The following is a 13863-nucleotide window of genomic DNA, read 5'->3' on the forward strand; positions in this document are numbered from 1 at the left end:
GTTCAGAGCAGATATAATGTTACAGATTACATCTAGTGAATGGAACACTGTTTCAGTGGGCAAAGAGCTATTCACTGTTACCATGAGCTATATACAGGTTAGGTGAATCTCACAAATAGAGACCATCTATTTTAATTATTACTTGAATTATATGCATCCACATATGGCTAACAGGGGATTCTCTGGTGGCTCAGCAGTAAAAAATCTGCCTACAACGCAGGAGACATGACAGAAGCCATGCGTTTAATCCCTGGATCAGGAAGATCCCCTGGAGAAGGAAACGGCAACCCACTCCAGTTCTCTTGCTTGGAGAATTCCATGGACAGAGGAGTCTGGCGCACTATAGTCCATTGGGCTGCAAAAGAGTTGGACATGACTTAGCAACCCAAATAATAAACAACATAAGGGCTAACAAGTTTCAAGACCTCTCATGCGATCTTACCCTCCTAGTTATAACTTTTTATAATCTTCTATTTCTAACCTTCAAAAATAAAATCCATTTAAAATAGAATTATAAGGGTCAAATATATTTAATTTGTTCTCCTCTAAATCCTGTTCTTCTGGGTCAATTTTCATACACACACACACACACACACACACACATATATATAAATCAGGTTCATGTCCCCCATATTGAGGGACATTCAGAATTCCAAGATTTCTTATGATTCCTCTAGGGAATTATGGTCATTCTCTTGGTCACCTCTTACTCTGAAATACAACTGCTGACAGTTATCCTCCCATTGGTCACTATTCCTCTCACTCAAGGCTGTTTTCAAATACAAGGCCATTGCATGTATAGACACTTAATACTTAAGATTAAACAAGGGGAACTCAGTATACCCAACACAGAAAAGGAATCTAAAAAAATAGTGAACATTGCTTTTTTTAAGGGTCTTCTGCCACAAATCCCTATTATTGGTCCTGGGATGTCCAGAGAACTGAGTTTGGGGATGTGAAGGGGGAGTCAGCAAAGGATACTGAGAAGTGGCCAGTGAGTTAGATGAACCAGGAACTTATCCTAAAAGCTGGATTCCTAGGTTGAGAAAGTGAAAGTGAAGTCATGTCCGACTCTTTGCGACCCCATGGACTATAGCCTACCAGGCTCCTCCATCCATGGGATTTTCCAGGCAAGGGTAGTGGAGTGGGTTGCCATTTCCTTCTCCAGGGGATCTTCCCAACCCAGGGATCAAACCTGGGTCTCCCACATTGTAGGCAGATGCTTTACCGTCTGAGCCACCAGGGAAGTTAATACTCACTATACCCTATTTTATATCATTTCTTCTCTTGCTCACATGCTGTCTCTAAGCAGAAATGTCTATCTTCTTTATTTATCCAGTTACAAATATTCTACTCAGTTTCTCTTTCTTTTCATTTCCTCGTTTTGTTTGTTTCATAGATTGTTTGTTATCTTATTCAAGAAAGCCAAGCACTATTACTAACTGTCTGATATTGTCCAAGTGAAAGTTAAAGTGTTAAGTCGCTCAGTTGTGTCTGACTCTTTGAGACCCCATGGACTGTATGCACTATAGTCCACCATGCTCATCTGTCCATTCTCCAGGCAAGAATACTGGAGTGGGTTGCCATTTCCTCCTCCGGGGGATCCTCCCCAACCCAGGGATCAAACCTGGGTCTCTGGTATTGTAGGCAGATTCTTTACTGTCTGAGCCACCAGGGAAGTCAACTTCTTTTATTTTTTATTGGAGTATATTTGATTTACAATGTTAAGTTTCTGTTGTACAACAAAGTGAAGAAGCTATATATGTACATATATCCCCACCCTTTTGAGCACTTAACTTTTTTAGAGAAAAAAATTACCTACTAACAGAACCACTGTTGTGAGCATTAGAAGATAAGCGTGAATGAAATAGTTCACTTATGTATCCAACATATGCTCAGTACTCAAGGAATTTTCCTTCCACTCTTCATTTCTCCTCCCTGAATCTCTTCTCAGTCCAAAGAGAAGCAATTTCCTCTCAGTTACCTCAGATCATCAATGGCATTTTTTATTATATTCTGTTTTTCAAATTTTTTAAAATTTAAAGTAGAAAACTGAATATACCTTTTTGATGCCAACAAATGTCTCTCTGACTTTCTTCTCAATTAGATCACACCTTTAAGAGCAGAATCGTACAATTATCCGTATGAGTACTACCTTTTCTATTTTTACTTGACCAGCATTCCTCAGGATAAGACTCTGAAACCCTGCAAACTCTAACAACTGGTACTCTTTCTCTAACCACCCATTTTCCCCTACATTTCATTTCCAAATCCTTTCATTTTTCCAAATGCTTCTTCCTTTCTTCCCATCTCAGACTCTGGCCTTTATCACAAATTGGAAGGAAATTACCTTAGCTAATTTTGTTTTTCTCCAGTTCACCACTTCTGCCATTAGCCTTTAAAACATTCACTCCTTTAGAAGTGATAATCTTATCTGTGACAAAATTCATAGTGAAGAAAGTCTAATAATTTAGAATCCACAATAATTTAAGGAAGATCCTTTTGCTGTGAAAAGACCTTAACATAATCTCATTTCCCATGGCAAACGTAATTTCCATAAAAACTCATAGAAAGACCAAAATAACACAAGGTTTTAAACAACCGGATGTCTTGGTCACAATTTCAACGAACCAGATTTTCAAAGCTCAACATGTACCTGAAGACTGAGAAATGCTGATGTCATTGTTCATTATTTCTAAATAATTAAATGCTGAGGTATTCTGTTTCTGAGTAAACGTGAAACAGTTGTTTCTTTGGATTGTTAACAGAAGCATGATACTGTGTTTAGGAATGTTTTGTAAGGAAAGGAAATGGAAGATCTCTTGTATAGAAACATAGACAAGAATGATATAGATTTAAATACTAAATTATCCCAGTTGACAGATATTAATAAATTTGGCTTTGAGAATCACTGTGGCATCTCAGATTCATCTTGAATGTCAACAGATCATGAATACTGCATCACCAAATGACTTTCTTGGAATGTTTTCAAGATTGATCATACACATTTATGTTCTTTGCACATCACAGATGGAAAGAATATATGGAATCTGATTCCCTTTTCCAGATTTGGGAGGCAACCAGTCCTCAGGATTTCTGAAGTTTCTTCACAAAGAAGAGTCACCCTAAACTCAATGCTGTGATTGCTCCAAAAGGGGTCTTGGCCTAGAGCACTGTGGGGGTCAGGAGAGGCCTTTGCAGAAGGGTGTTCAGGAAAAAGAGAACGAAAAAAGTTGTTTTCAGCTGCTAATAGTCTATATATTTCAATAATTTCCATTAGAAAACATACTGCTTTTCCAACTTGCTTTCTGTAAGAGCAGGTTTACATTTGTGATTTTAACTTTTCTTATCTTGTGCACTATGGAAGCTTTTTGAGTAAACACAGGGTAAGAAATGAATTATCCCAATTATTTCTGATTTACTTCTCTATATACCTCAGAAATGCAAACTTTACCATATATAAAGTGTAATCATCTGAAATTGGAGTTAACACAAAAAAGCAGAAGTGCGTAAGAAGACAGGGCTAAGCGCACCTGCCCAAAACATTCTCCTTTCACCTAAACTGTCACTTCCATTCATGTACATCCTAAAACTCCACCTTATTTGCATTGAAAGTAAAAGTCACTCAGTCCTGTCCAACTCTGCAGACCCTATCCAGGCCAGAATACTGGAGTGGGTAGCTATTCCTTTCTCCAGGGGATCTTCCCAACCCAGGGATTGAACCCAGGTCTCCAGCACTGCAGGAGGATTCTTTACCAGTTGAGCCACCAGGAAAGCCAAAACTCCACCTTGTCTATATTAATAAACACTAACTTCCAATATATGAGTCTTTAATAGTTACTGTTAAGAAAAGATGCTTACTCCTTGGAAGGAAACTTATGACCAACCTAGATAGCATATTCAAAAGCAGAGACATTACTTTGCCAACAAAGGTCCGTCTAGTCAAGGCTATGGTTTTTCCAGTGCTCATGTATGGATGTGAGAGTTGGACTGTGAAGAAAGCTGAGTGCCGAAGAATTGGTGCTTTTGAACTGCAGTGTTGGAGAAGACTCTTGAGAGTCCCTTGGACTGCAAGGAGATCCAACCAGTCCATTCTGAAGGAGATCAGCCCTGGGATTTCTTTGGAAGGAATGATGCTAAAGCTGAAACTCCAGTACTTTGGCCACCTCATGCCAAGTGTTGACTCATTGGAAAAGACTCTGATGCTGGGAGGGATTAGGGGCAGGAGGAGAAGGGGACAACAGAGGATGAGATGGCTGGATGGCATCAGTGACTCGATGGACATGAGTCTGAGTGAACTCCAGGAGTTGGTGATGGACAGGGAGGCCTGGCGTGCTGCTATTCATGGGGTCGCAAAGAGTCGGACACGACTGAGCTACTAAACTGAACTGAACTGAACTGAAGAATATATGCACATATCAAGTTTAAGGTTGACTTGAACAATGTTTTCAACATTTATAATAAATAAAAGTTAGAAAAATAAACAGAAAATTTTGATCAATAATAAGTAGTACATGATTAAAAATCTGAAAAAACATTCCAAAATAATTTCATAGTCTTCTTTAATCAAATGTCAATACCAGAAAAAAGTTCTTTGTGGTTCTCTGGACCACAGTGGAAAAAAACTGGATTAAATTGTAAGAAGCATAAACATATGTCTTCCAGATCCAATGACTTTTAAAAAATTATTTTCAATTTTATGCTTATCATAAAAATAAGTTTCTTGCTAAATACATCCTCCTGTAAACCTTATCAACCATTGTTTATCATTTATTCTGGGTGCTTCCAATCTGAAATGACCAAAAAGCACTCTATATATCCTGGAAGGTATTAAATTCCACTAAATGAAATTGCTCTTTTAGTAGCTCAAAATTATCCAACATCAGCAATTTCGTATTACTCAGCCTAGAGTAGTGGATAGGAGTGGTTAATAAATGTAATTAAACAAATCAGTTATCTTTACTTTTTTAGATTTTAAAGGTTGACACATTATAAGCTCACAAAAATTACTGATTATTCCATGGTGACCAAAAGTTATAAATGCTAATTAAATATACTTTTATTTAATAAAACTGATAATTATTTAACAAATACGATTTGATAATAGCAGCTTTAAATTTGCCGTATCAGTAGTTCAAACAATTTAAACATTGAAAAATAGAATTATCTTTCTCTTAGTAAATTCAACATACTTCTCAAAAGCTCATTTCTTACAGCAGAAGGAAGTAATTTAGATAATAAACATATTCACTTCCTGTTTGTATAAAATTTGATGAGATAGCCAATCAAATTCAGAGTCCTCTCTCTCTCCACTCTCCTTTTAGTAATCAAAACTTCAAGAGTCTCACCGTTGCTTCTCTGATAAGTAGCCTGACGTGACCTCTTAGTGGTTCACTATTCACCTGACCCAGAAAACTCCACAAAATCATGCAAACCACAAAGCTGAAACCTTCGTTTTCATTTTAGGAACACTCATGAAACCGCCCAGGTCATTAAGGGTGTATGTATTTGAAAAGCCACCAAAGTATCTGAAGGGTGGCCCTTTATAGAAGCAATGTGTGCCATTCCATCATTAAAACGGTGAAGTACTGGTAAATGTGCACAGGCCAAACAGTCGGGCTGGACACAGGGTCAGTGGCTCAAAAAGAGTGCTGAATTTTTACTGCACATGCTCGAAAGTGCAGAGAGTAACACTGAACTTAAAGGCTTACAGGCAGATTCTCTAGTCATTGAACACATCCAGGTGAATAAAAAGCCCCCAAAGATGTGGCACAGGAATTACAGAACTCATGGTCCAATCAACCCATACATGAGCCCTACCTGCACAGTGAGATGATCCTTACTGAAAAAGAACAATTTAGTAAGAGGAGGCTGCACAGAAGAAAAAGATACACCAGAAGAAACTGAAGAAACAAAAAATTATGACCTGGAAATAAATGATACAAATAAGTAAAAACATTTTTAAAAGTCTTACTGTTGTGACATTAAGGAAGGAGGGTTCACTGTGCATATACTTATTATAGGGGAGGAAGAAGTTTCTCAACCCTCTTAGGGTCCCTGTGCTAGTCACTCTGTCATGTCCAACTCTTTGCAACCCAATGGACTGTAGCCCACCAGGCTTCTCTGTCCATGGGGTTCTCCAGGCAAGAATACTGGAGTGGGTTGCCATGCCCTTCTCCAAGGGATCTTCCCAACCTAGGGTCCCTAGATGAGTCTGAAAATTAAACTGAAAAAGAAAGAGAAGAAGGAGAAAGGCATATAATATTGAATTTTTGCATATACACGGGTGCTCACAAAAGAATAAAGATCTGAAGAAATGACAAGGACAGGAAGCTTTTATACCTTTACAACAAAAACAATATATTTGTGAAGAACTGACAAGACAAAGGGGTTTGGGCCAAGGATAGCAAATGAAGAAGTAACTAGGAAGGTAAGAGTTGGTTTAACAATCATTGTTTGTACAGACTTCTTGACCCCAAATTCCCAATCCTTGTGACAAGAATATCTTCCCCCTTCTGGTATAGTGAGGTATCGTTCACATGAGAGTTTTGTAATTTGTTTCAGAGAAGAAGGATGAGAGGGTGAGGAGTCAGAGTGACGTTCCTGCTTCTGCCACCTTTTAAGAACTCCTTCAGTTTATGGTATTTCATATGCCAAGATGCCACATTTGGGGGTAGCATGTTCTGAATCCCATTGTAACGTTCAGGAATCCATTACTGATTAATTTTTCCATTCTCCCCAGCAGGGATGGCAGTATGACACCCAGAGAATACTAGCAGTCTCACCCTATCAGCTCATCTCTCTCCTCAGGTCCCACATTCTCCCTTCAGAAGCCAGCTAGGCTTCCTGAACCACAAACTTGACCATAAAGTTCTTCATCCCTTTCTATGCCAACTCCTTGGCAAGCATAGCATCTTCAGCTCTTTACTGCTTTTTATCTCATACTTGACTCTATTGTGGACATTTTCAAATCTCTTCTATATTCAGTAGGAAAATTTAAATAGTGAGGGGGACTTATCTCTGGACTTTTTCTATTTACCCATACACTGCTAACATTTCTTTTCTCCACTGCAATGATTCCATGCTAGAACATTCCACAATGATGAATTTTCCTGAGCTTCCAGACAGGGTCAAGGGTAAATATTACATCTGTCCACAGATTCTCATATCTAGGAGTTTCCATCCTTCCTATTGGGTAACTTCCGGGTAGTGGTGGTCAAGGCTGATAGGAATAGAGGACCACGCTGGTGGTTAAATTCCATTTCCTCCCTCACTCATCCCTAATACACCCCCATTAGCTCAGAAATAGTTATCCCTTTTTATGTAGAAATAAAATTAACTTTCTGTGTATGATGTGTACATCTTTTTCATTAATTTTTCTTCATTCTTTTGTTTATGATATAAATATTTGCTCTGAGTTTGTCAAATGTTGCTATCTGTACTCAAAACCAAATTGAGGGAATTTTAAAAATAAAAAAAGTCAATATGGATACTTTCTTCTCATCAGTTTCAGGCTACTGAAATCAAAAACCATACAGAAGTTCAAATAACTACCTTTTTAGAAACAAATCGCCTTTCATTGTAATAGAGACTACTGATTTAGATAACAGTGGTAAAGAATTATTACTAATAAAAATAATTATTACTAATAAAAATAGAGTGAATTGCCAGGCCCTTGTCCAGGGGATCCTCCCGACCCAGGGATCGAACATGCATCCCTTATGTCTCCTGCAGTGGCAGGCAGGCTCTTTACCAGGTTCTAGCGTCACCTGGGAAGCCCAGTTTCCTCCTATGTTCTTACAATAACCCTCTAAGTTATGTCAAGAGTAGAACTGAGATGTTGAAAACTAATAAACCCTGTGATTTATTATTTAATCTCATTGATTCTCCACCGCAACACTATGCATACAGAGAACTGCCCTATTTTCCACATAAGAAGCCTGAGGTTCCACAATGACTTAAGTGATTATTTAAGTTTACCTCACCTTAAATGCTAGAGCTAAAATCTAATCTAGAGCTTCCTAGTCTTTTCTACTACCATCATAACTTTTACATGTAATATCTGAAATATATATTATATATATACATAGTCATTTGAATAACTTTTAAAACTATTGGTAAAAGAGAAAATAATACTATGGAATGATACAACTATATATGTTTCTAAACTTCAAACCACTAGACGAACACAGATGTATACTGAAATGAAATATTGATATTTCTTCTAATAACTGTATCATCACAGAACACAATTTATGGCTTTCTGCCATCTGATAATGAAAGTTAAATTTTCTGTGCTGTTACTGGAATAGGGTATAATAATTCATTCTCCAAAACTAATTTATATACAAAACATATTCTATACAAAGATGTTTGAGTTCCTGTATTTCTCTTCTTGTCACTTGGCAGCAATTTGTGTGTGACTCAAGAAAGACAGAGTAAGAACCAATGGTAATTTCTTCAAGACACAGAGAAAAGACCAAGGGTACTGAAAGTGTGTGTCAGTTAAACTCATTCATTTGAAATTAAACTCATGTTCTACAGTGACAGAAATCCCAAATAAGGGATTAAGAATTAATCTTTAAGGATTAACAGTGTCTTATCGAAAGATTATTCTTGGTCAAAAAAAAAAAGTTCATTTTTTTTCTAGTAGCTTTGGAAGCCACTATGGCCATAGACAGCAGTGGACATTTGAATCTGTTTTCCAAGGTGCATAAAAATCAGACTGAGTCTTTGGTAGTTTCATAACTTATTTTGAAAATACAATGAAATTGGCTACCTTTGTTCACAAATGCACAATAAATGTGTTAGTGATCTCTATCACTGAAAATTTTAAAAATTTGAATGCAATAATTATAAGTTCTAGAAATTATACTTTTCTAGAACTGACAATGTACATTTATGAACTTTTAATATCTTTTATAACCTCTGAAATTGAGACCATGTGTTTTTGCATATATTTTAAACTATTTGGAGTGTTTTTCACTGCATGAATGGACATTGCGGTTATCTCAACAATCATTCCAAAATTCTCCACCATGAAGTAGCTATGAGAGTTGGTTTGAACTGGGTATATCTTGAGTGTTCTATAATCACTGAGATAATCTCAAGTTCTTCACTGCCCCTTTTGTCACAGTAATCCACACAGCAAATGATTTTGGACATCTTGGACAAATTCTATGAATTTTCTGGCCACTGAGATTAGTTGGAAGATTAGACCAATCATTACACAAATAGGTATTTATGAAAAGAATTCTGGAGACACATAACAATCCCCTCTTAATGATGTGATCTTTGGATGTTTCATCAGGCTGCCACCTTGAGAAACACCAATTTGAAGATACAACTGAAACACAGAGTAGACCAGAGACCTGATGAAACCATATCTAAACAAGTTATTTGTCTGAAACTCCTAAACTATATGAAAAATTCCCTAACTTGTCACTTGAGATAGATTTTTATCTAAGTTAAATAGTCAGAACTGTATATCTCCTTAACTCATAAGGATAGTTCTAACAAATATTTCTGTTGTTAGAAGTATTCTGCCTCATGATTTTTAAATTTTAATTACATTATCTTAGATTATCTGCTGAGTAATTTAAAGAGAAAATATATTTTTACTAATTTGCTTAAAAGGTCAAAAAGCAAATCACATACTAGGCTGATTAGCATCATTTGTCCTCTTTCTCTGTAATCAAGGAACAGAGCCCAATGATCACAGTAATTATCTAGTTTAACAATATATTCCAGGCTTAAATTCCACCCAACTGGTCATTACCCAACTCTTGATCACTTTCAGTGACAAAAAACTCATCTCCCAAGATAGCTTCTTTCACAATTATTCAAAATTTATAGATGAACTTCATTTTTATTCAAATTACAGTGCTGACTACTAGCTTACTGCAAATCCTGTATACTTCAATGGTATCCTTTCCATTTCTCTCTAGATAATAATTTGTTGCTTTTATGTCTCTTCAGGTAAACCATCCATTGCTAGTTGCATTTAAAATACCTGCGGTCTTTATTCATACTTGATTTTAGCCAAAATGCTGAGAAGTGATGCTATCTATTCAGAGATATCACTTCTATTTTCTTTTTAACCAATCCACACTGTGCCACTACATTTTTCTAATGTAGTAAATTATGATTTAAAAAAATTAAAGGAATTATGATTTTCATAATGCCATTTTTGTGCTGAAAAGTCAAAATTTCTATAACTGGCTGTGACACAGACTGTTAGTTTCAAGTTACTAACAATTGCCTAACAAGATACCTAACTTTTTTCCTTGCTGAAAGATCTTCCACTTTATTACATTTGGCAACAAGCCCTGCAAGCAAATATTTCACATTTTCCTATGTCCTTTATGGAGATGGTCATGAGACACAGTGCTGATTAAAGAGAAATAGAAATCCTTTCGTTGGGACATCAGTGAAAGACATTATTTCAACGGGTACCTGCCTTTTTCCTGACTCTTCTTTTTTCTGCCTAAAATACTGATATCCATAAATATCCACACACAAGAAAGATGGCTGAACAAAGTCAGAAAGAGCACAAGCCTGTACAAAATATCATCATTGGATTGCCTATCCTTGAACTTATTACATGAGCATATCAAAGTCTTAATCTTTTCAGCAATTATTTTCTTTTGACTGCTGAATGGTAATAATAATCCTCTGTCATTAAAATAAGTCTGTTTTCTTTCAAAATGAACAGTAATGCAAAATTATAATAAAGAAAAAGACTACAGAGTTGGTAAAGATTTAGAAAATGTGCAAGGATTTAAAAATTTCATTGAACTATTTTTATGAATGTGCCCCTCCATTTCCAGAAGACAGTCTAAATGAACCCTGATGGACTATCATTTAATTATAATGTAGTCTTTTTAATACATAAAGAATGTTATGCCCCTCTTAGTTTTTCTACATCCCAGTTGTTTCTAGGCACTTAACATACTTGCTATCGTATTGGGGTGAGGGGGATATATGTGTGCATGTGTGTGTATAAATTAACATGTTTATACACACATAAGGAGAAGGCAATGGCAACCCACTCCAGTACGCTTGCCTGGAAAATCCCATGGACGGAGGAGCCTGGTAGGCTGCAGTCCATGGGGTAGTGAAGAGTCGGACATGACTGAGCAACTTCACTTTCCCTTTTCACTTTCATGCATTGGAGAAGGAAATGGCAACCCACCCAGTACTCTTGCCTGGAAAATCCCATGGATGGAGGAGCCTGGTAGGCTGCAGTCCATGGGGTCGCTAAGAGTCGGACACGACTGGGCGACTTCACTTTCACTTTCGTGCATTGGAGAAGGAAATGGCAACCCACTCCAGTATTCTTGCCTGGAGAATCCCAGGGATGGCAGAGCCTGGTGGGCTGCCATCTATGGGGTCACACAGAGTCGGACATGACTGAAGCAACTTAGCAGCAGCAGCAGCAGCATGCACACATAAACACATACATATGTCTTAGCACAGTTGACCCCTGAACAACATGGATTTGAAATATGTGATTGCACTTACGCATGGGGTTTCTTTTTCCCACAGTAAATACTAGAGTATTACATGACCTGTGGTAGGTTGAATCCAGTGATGCAGAACTACAGATAAGAAGGAACAGGGCATACAAGGAGCTAACTATAAATTATACTAGGATTTTTGACTGGACAGAGGGTCAACACTCCTAATTCCCATGCTGTTCAAGGGTCAACTGTATATTCTGGCTGCTAAGACAGAACAGCACATACAGCATGACTTATCAACAACAGAAATTTATTTTTCACAGTTTTAGAGTCTGAAAAGTCCAAGCTCAATAACCAGTCAGATTTGGTATCTGGTGAGAGCCTGCTTCCTAATTCATAGAAAAACATCATCTCACTATGGCCTTAAAAGGCAGAAAGGATAAGAGAGCTCTCCAGAGCTCCTTTACAAGGCCACTAATCCCATTCATGAAGGCTCTGTCTTCATGATTTAATCACCCACTACAAGCCCCATCTCCTTATCACCACACTGGAGATTAGAATTTTAACATGTGAATTTGCAGGGAGGATGGGCAGAGACACAAACATTCTTATAATATTTTCAACTGACCTGTCTTTAAGTTCATTTATCCTTTTCCCTGCTGTTTCTAAGCTCCTAAATCTGTTTGGTGAATTAACAGTTTCTTATCATGCTGTCTTCATTCTAGTATTTCCATTTTTTTATACTGCAGATTCCTCTTAATCTTGCCATTACATCAGAGATGAGAGCAGCTATGTTAGTCTCCCTCCATACTAAGTATAGATTGCTCTTGGAGTTTAGTTATTTTTCTGTTTTTTGTGTATTCAGATCTCTGATGGGTTTTAAAGCCAGATTCTATAGGTTATCTACTTTATTTTGGTTTTTAAAATCTCTTGCCACTTTCTAAATCTGAACTAAAAACAAAAGTATCATGTGATTTTAACTGAAAGATTATAAAATCATGATACTTATTAACACAATTTCATTTTTAATTCAATCAGTAACTAGATCAATGGTCTTATAAATAGAACAGTATATCAATACTCTAGAGACCCATGCTCTGGAATCTCCATTGCCACTAATTACCTGTGTGGCTTGTGGGAATGCATTCAATCTTATAGTTATCCATGTTTAAATATGCTAAGGTGATAACCACTAGAAAGAGAAAAAAATAATAGCATTCAAATGAAAAATACTATTTAATGCTCAATTTCTTTGAAGAGAATAGAAAGAATATGAAACAACTATGATATAATGCTGCTGCTGCTGCTGCTAAGCCGCTTCAGTCGTGTCCGACTCTGTGCGACCCCATAGACAGCAGCCCACCAGGCTCCCCTGTCCCTGGGATTCTCCAGGCAAGAATACTGGAGTGGGTTGCTATTTCCTTTTCCAATACATGAAAGTGAAAAGTGAAAGTGAAGTCGCTCAGTCATGTCTGACTCAGCGACCCCATGGACTACAGCCTACCAGGCTCCTCCATCCATGGGATTTTCCAGGCAAGAATACTGGAGTGGGGTCCCATTGCCTTCTCCGATGATATAATGCTAACAATTATTAATTCTGAAATCAATAATACCACATTAGCATTTGAAAATTTGTTTTTTATAAATTTGCAAAATTAAAAAATATGATTTATAATCATAAGACTAACACATCACACCAATCAGTGCAGCAACAAATGAAATAAAGGAAAAACGTTCTGACTGCAGATCAGCCAGGATAAGGGGTGAAAGTGAAAGTGAAGTCACTCAGTCATGCCCAACTCATTGCAACCCATGGATAGTAGCCTGCACCAAGCTCCTCTGTCCATGAGATTTTCAAGGCAAGAGTACTGTAGTCGGTTGCCATTTCCTTCTCCAGGGAACCTTCCCAACCCAGGGATCAAACCCAGGTCTCTCACATTGTAGACAGACGCTTTACCTTTTGAGCCACCAGGATAAGGGGTATAGTAAAGCAAAATTTACAAAACTCACCAGGAAATTTTTAATAGCTTGGTTTTCTACTTGCTGTCAGGAACATCACTTGTTGTCTGATATGCAAGTTGGAAGATGCAACTGCAAAATCTCTAGAGAAACAACAAGAGAAAAAGATTTCTTTTTGAATTACTAAGGCTTTGCAGAATCACCAGGATCTCCCTTCAAAGAAAGGCATATAAATAAGTATATAAATAAGCACAGTGTCTCATATAGATTTACGATCCTCCAAATGCATAAGCGTGGCAGCTGCGACAGCGCCCAAGCTCGGCCTAGAGGAGCTACCCCGGGCCCGAGGGCAGGGGCAGCGGCTGAGAGGAGCTACCCCACATCAGAGGTAAGGAGCAGTGGCTGCGCTTTGCTGGAGCAGCCGTGAAGAGAGACCCCATGT

At 37.5% G+C, this 13863-nt stretch overlaps 1 long non-coding RNA gene across 1 annotated transcript in view; it reads right to left on the bottom strand.

Annotated features, from left to right (window-relative positions):
- The window catches only part of LOC123465728, a 37620-nt gene extending 24054 nt beyond the window's left edge, over positions 1 to 13566 (bottom strand). The window contains exon 1 of the long non-coding RNA XR_006641018.1: positions 13473 to 13566. This is a non-coding gene — a long non-coding RNA (uncharacterized LOC123465728). The remainder of the gene's footprint in view (positions 1 to 13472) is intronic.
- Positions 13567 to 13863: the final 297 nt, after the last annotated feature.

The sequence above is a fragment of the Bubalus bubalis genome, chromosome 1 (genome assembly GCF_019923935.1).
Source record: "Bubalus bubalis isolate 160015118507 breed Murrah chromosome 1, NDDB_SH_1, whole genome shotgun sequence".
NCBI classification, from domain to species: domain Eukaryota; kingdom Metazoa; phylum Chordata; class Mammalia; order Artiodactyla; family Bovidae; genus Bubalus; species Bubalus bubalis.